The sequence below is a fragment of the Nerophis lumbriciformis genome, linkage group LG28 (genome assembly GCF_033978685.3).
Source record: "Nerophis lumbriciformis linkage group LG28, RoL_Nlum_v2.1, whole genome shotgun sequence".
NCBI lineage: Eukaryota > Metazoa > Chordata > Actinopteri > Syngnathiformes > Syngnathidae > Nerophis > Nerophis lumbriciformis.
In genome coordinates, this window is record NC_084575.2 from 29360567 (window position 1) to 29365653 (window position 5087).

Consider the following 5087-nt stretch of genomic DNA (forward strand, 5'->3'; position numbering starts at 1 on the left):
GTCTTTTACATCGCTAATTCCTCCGTGTCCGATCGAAAAATCTTGTCTGCACAAGGTGCAATTCGCGTAGTTTTCACCCTTTTTGGAACGGATAATTATTCCCGGATAGGCTTTTGAATATTCTTCACGGAATGACTGCAGTTTTCTTTTCGGTTTAAGACTCGTTTGCGATTTTTCTCCGGCTGATTCCATGATCGTTCGCTCGTTTGGAAACAATGGGCAACAGGTGCCTCGTGCTTGGCAGCGGTGCTATAAATAGCCTCGCGCATGGCATTCGGAATGGCTCGATAGGAAGTTACGGGAAGCAGTGTCGATTGTGATTGTTGTTACGCGATTTCGTGAATAAAACTTTAAAAAAAAAAAAAAAATGTAATTAATGGAAAACCGTATTTTTTATCACTGCAACCGTAACCCGGAATAGGTTGATGAAAACCGTACTAATTACGGGAAAACCGGAGTAGTTGGCAGGTGTGTATATATATATATATATATATATATATATATATATATATATATAAATATATATATATATATATATATATACGGATGATTTATATATATATATATATATATATATATATATATATATATATATATATATATATATATATATATAAATCATCCGTTCAAGAATGAATATATCCGTTCAAGAAATACTTGAAAATATATACACCCCCCCGCTACCCCTGAACATTCCCGAATTCGGAGGTCTCAAGGTTGCCAAGTATGGCTAAAGCCCCAGATTTTTTCTAAAAAAAACTCGATCAGCTTCAAGAGTTAGTCACCTGAAATGGTTTTTCACTTCACACGTGTGCTTGAAGCTCATCCAGAGAATGCCAAGAGTGTGCAAAGCAGTAATCAGAGCAAAGGGTGGCTATTTCGAAGAAACTAGAATATAAAACATGTTTTCAGTTATTTCACCTTTTTTTTGTTAAGTACATAACTCCACATGTCATAGTTTTGATGCCTTCAGTGACAATCTGCAATGTAAATAGTCAAGAAAATAAAGAAAACACATTGAATGAGAAGGTGTGTCCAAACTTTTGGCCTGTACTGTATATATTGATTGGTTGACTGAAACTTTTATTAGTAGATTGCACAGTACAGTACATATTCCGTACAATTGACCACTAAATGGTAACACCCGAATACGTTTCTGAACTTGTTTAAGTCGGGGTCCCCCTTAATCAATTCATGGTACAAATACTATCAGCATAATACAGTCATCACACACATATACAATACATACATATGTATATATACATATATATGCATGTATTTTTACATACATACATTAGTGACACATGATGCATATTTGGACTTACCAGTACAATAATGTTTCTCCTTTGCTGATGTTGTGTTGGCTTTACTCATGAATGCATTCACTGCCATCTAGTGGACCTCAAAGAAAAGAACATTGAACCAGATTCATTTTTGAAAACAAAGAAAATAATGGGTGATATATGTACCTAAGTGGAACACTTACAACTTGCTGGTGTTTTTCCTTCTAAAATATAACTAATTATTGGTGTTACATAAATGGACGTTCACATTAATAATGTCTTCTTTATTGGAAAATAACCAAACTTAGCACTTCTTTTTGTGCTTAGTAGTACCACACAAGTACTTTGAATTGAACCAAATAGTTCAAAAATAATTAAAAGTGGTTTATTACCATTTTCACTTAAGTGTCAAATGTCAGGATTTCAATAGCATTTGCTGTCAAAGGCTAAAAGTTGTTTCATAATCGTTCGTTCAATGAATGTACGTGAGAATAGCGGAAACGTAATATTTGACACCTTATAAAAACCACATAATTGATAAATTGTTCTAAAATTACATGTACTCGTAAAACAAACACTTTTGTATATTAGCTAGCTTACCTGACACGCTGCCATTTTGGTGACGTCACAGCTGGGCAAGCGTTGAGGTGCGGATCGATACTGAAATTTCCACAACGCCGATACAACGTCAATTCCCAAATAAATTAAAACACATTAAGTACATTTTTGCACAAAGTATCGGGTCAGTATCACCGATATCAGCCTGATTATTTTGCTCGGTATCGGACCGAAAAGAAAATCAGTGGTATCAGACAAAAGTAGCAGAGATGGGTCGTTCGCCAACGATCCGGCTCTTTGGAGTGATCGAGCTGGCGGCCATAAGAGTTGTTTCTCTGCATGGAATATATCTCAGTCCTGTGGAGAAACACCACGCACTGGTTTGCTTTGTCACATGTTCCACGAAGCAAAGACGTGGGCGTTTTGTTCAGACAGCTGGGTATTTAGTGATCTACCATGGATTAAATGCCCCCATGACTTACTTGCCAACCTTGTGACCTCCGATTTCGGGAGGTGGGGGTGAGGGGTGGGGGCGTGGCTGGGGGTGGGGCAGGGCGTGGTTAAGAGGGGAGGAGTATAATGACAGCTAGAATTCACCAAGTCAAGTATTTCATACATATATAAATATATATATATATATATATATATATATATATATGTATGTGTGGGGAAAAAAAATCACAAGACTATTTCATCTCTACAGGCCTGTTTCATGAGGGGGGGTTCCCTCAATCATCAGGAGATTTTAATGGGAGCATTCGCATACCATGGTTTATATAGGGCACAGAGTGGGTGGGTACAGGCTGGCGTAGGGGCGTGGTGATTGGCTCATGTGTTACCTAGGAGGTGTTTCCGTCTGTGGCGGCATGCTGTTACAACTTCGCTGCGCTTGTTGAGGGATGACAGGTCTGGACGGTAAATAATAAACAGTTTCTCTTTCAAGCATAGGTTGCATCTTTTATTACCACTATTGTAAGGTGTGCTGGATGCAAGAATTTGCCATGTTATTGAATATTCAACATTATTGTCTTTGAGGTCCCAAATGTGTTTGCTGAGTTCTGTGGTATTCCGCAGGTTTTGGTTCCTGAAAGAAGCCTTGTGATTGTTCCATCTGGTTTTGAACTCTCCTTCAGTTAATCCTACATATGTGTCGGATGTGTTAATGTCCTTGCGTGTTACCTTAGATTGGTAGACAACTGATGTTTGTAAGCACCCCCCGTTGAGAGGGCAATCAGGTTTCTTTCGACAGTTACAGCCTTTGTTGGTTTTGGAGTCGCTCTGTCCGGGGGCCGACGGCTCATTTGCAATTGTTTTGTTGTGGTTTGAGATAATTTGTCGTATATTGTTCATACAGCTGTAGCTCAATTTAATGTTGTTCTTGTTGAATACTTTTCTTAGGGTGTTGTCTTTGGGAAAGTGTTTGTCAATCAGATTGAGGAATTTGTGTCCAATGTTAGTTGAGACGCTTTTGCTGTATGGGGGGTTGTACCAGATGATGTCGTTTCGTTTTCTGTTCTTTTTTGGCTGGTTTCCTGGCGTGGGTTCATAGGTGAGGGTGAAATTGTATCCGCTTTCATCAAGGGCTTTTTGGTACGGGCTTTTTGGTACGGGGGGGTTGCTTGGTCAAATTCAGCTTTGCTAGATGACAGCATCGATAGCCTTTTATTAATTCCGGTAGGTATTCTTTTCGTGGTGGTGGGAGGGTGGTTGCTGTCATGGTGCACGTATTGGAGTGTTGTGTTGGGTTTCGTGAATGGTTGGTAGCTGTTATTTCTCAGGTTGAAAGTGACGTATATATATATATATATATATATATATATATATATATATATATATATATATATATATATATATATCCTGAAAATATGCAAACAAAACTGTGTTTAGATAATTGATACTTCAAACTTGCATAAATAAATATTAAGGAATATAACATAACTTGGCTTCTGAGAGCTTCAAAATGTAATGAATGAAATGCTAAGGTTGTTGATAAACAAGCAACTATTTTAATAATTAAATATGGTCATTTTAAATGAATTATTATGATAATTTAAAATTAATTATTTCAAATATGTTTATTTTAATGTATAATTCTAATGCCTGGATGTAATAAGGAGTCAGAAAAAATATAATAAAAATACAATTAATTTTGATGTTTTTAGCAAAATATAGTAAAAATGTATTTAGTTTTTTTTTTTTTTTAATTAATAAATATATTTATTTGTAGGTAAGATAGACATAATAATACAATTTATCTCTAGTCTGGATGATTTATTTCTTGTCACCCAGTTGTCCTCCCGTTGTGAAAAAAGGCTGTCCTCATTCAGGTCCGCATGGAGCTGGAGGGGGCGTGGCCACCAGCTCCGGCTGAAAATCGGGAGATTTTCGGGAGAATATTTGTCCCGGGAGGTTTTCGGGAGAGGCACTGAAGTTCGGGAGTCTCCTGGAAAATTCGGGAGGGTTGGCAAGTATGCCCCATGATGACAATTTAAATGTTTCATACATTGTAGGTGCCATCTTTCAAAATTCTTACAATTGTTCTTTTTTTTTGTTTATCTCGTATGTCCATATAGTGCTATCTTGCACAATTTTCACATATTTTTTTTCTGCCATATTATTTTGTTTATAATGTTGCTTTCATTTGCACATTCAATTTCTACTTGAGGTCCATGAAACAATGTTTTTTTTTTTATCTACAATAATGTTTCTTAGACAAAGGAAATCATTTTGAATGTGTTTGTGTTTTAAAATAAAACTTAGTTACCGCGATAATAATAACAGTGATAATTTTGGTCACAACAACCGTGATAAGAAATTTTTTTTACATTGTGCAAAACCCAAAAACCAGTGAAGTTGGCACGTTGTGTAAATGATAAATAAAAACTGAATACAATGATTTGCAACTCATTTTCAACTTATATCATACTTGCCAACCCTCCCGAATTTTCCGGGAGACTCCCGAAATTCAGCGCCTCTCCCGAAAACCTCCCGGGACAAATATTCTCCCGATTTTCAGCCGGAGCTGGAGGCCACGCCCCCTCCAGCTCCATGCGGACCTGAGTGAGGACAGCCTTTTTTCACAACGGGAGGACAACAGGGTGACAAGAACTAAATCATCCAGACAAGAGATAAATTGTATTATTATGTTTATCTTAACTAAAAATAAATATATTTATTAATAAAAAAAACAAAAAACTAAATACATTTTTACTATATTTTGCTGAAAACATCTAAATGTATTGTATT

General features: G+C 36.5%; 1 protein-coding gene across 1 annotated transcript in view; it reads right to left on the reverse strand.

Annotated features, from left to right (window-relative positions):
- slc41a1 (solute carrier family 41 member 1) overlaps positions 1-1945 on the reverse strand; it is a 121017-nt gene extending 119072 nt beyond the window's left edge. Inside the window, exons 1-2 of the mRNA XM_061924020.1 lie at positions 1884-1945; positions 1326-1401 (exon numbers count right to left, since the gene is read on the reverse strand). The gene's annotated coding sequence lies outside the window, so the exon portion shown is untranslated. The remainder of the gene's footprint in view (positions 1-1325; positions 1402-1883) is intronic.
- Between the last annotated feature and the right edge of the window lie 3142 nt (positions 1946-5087).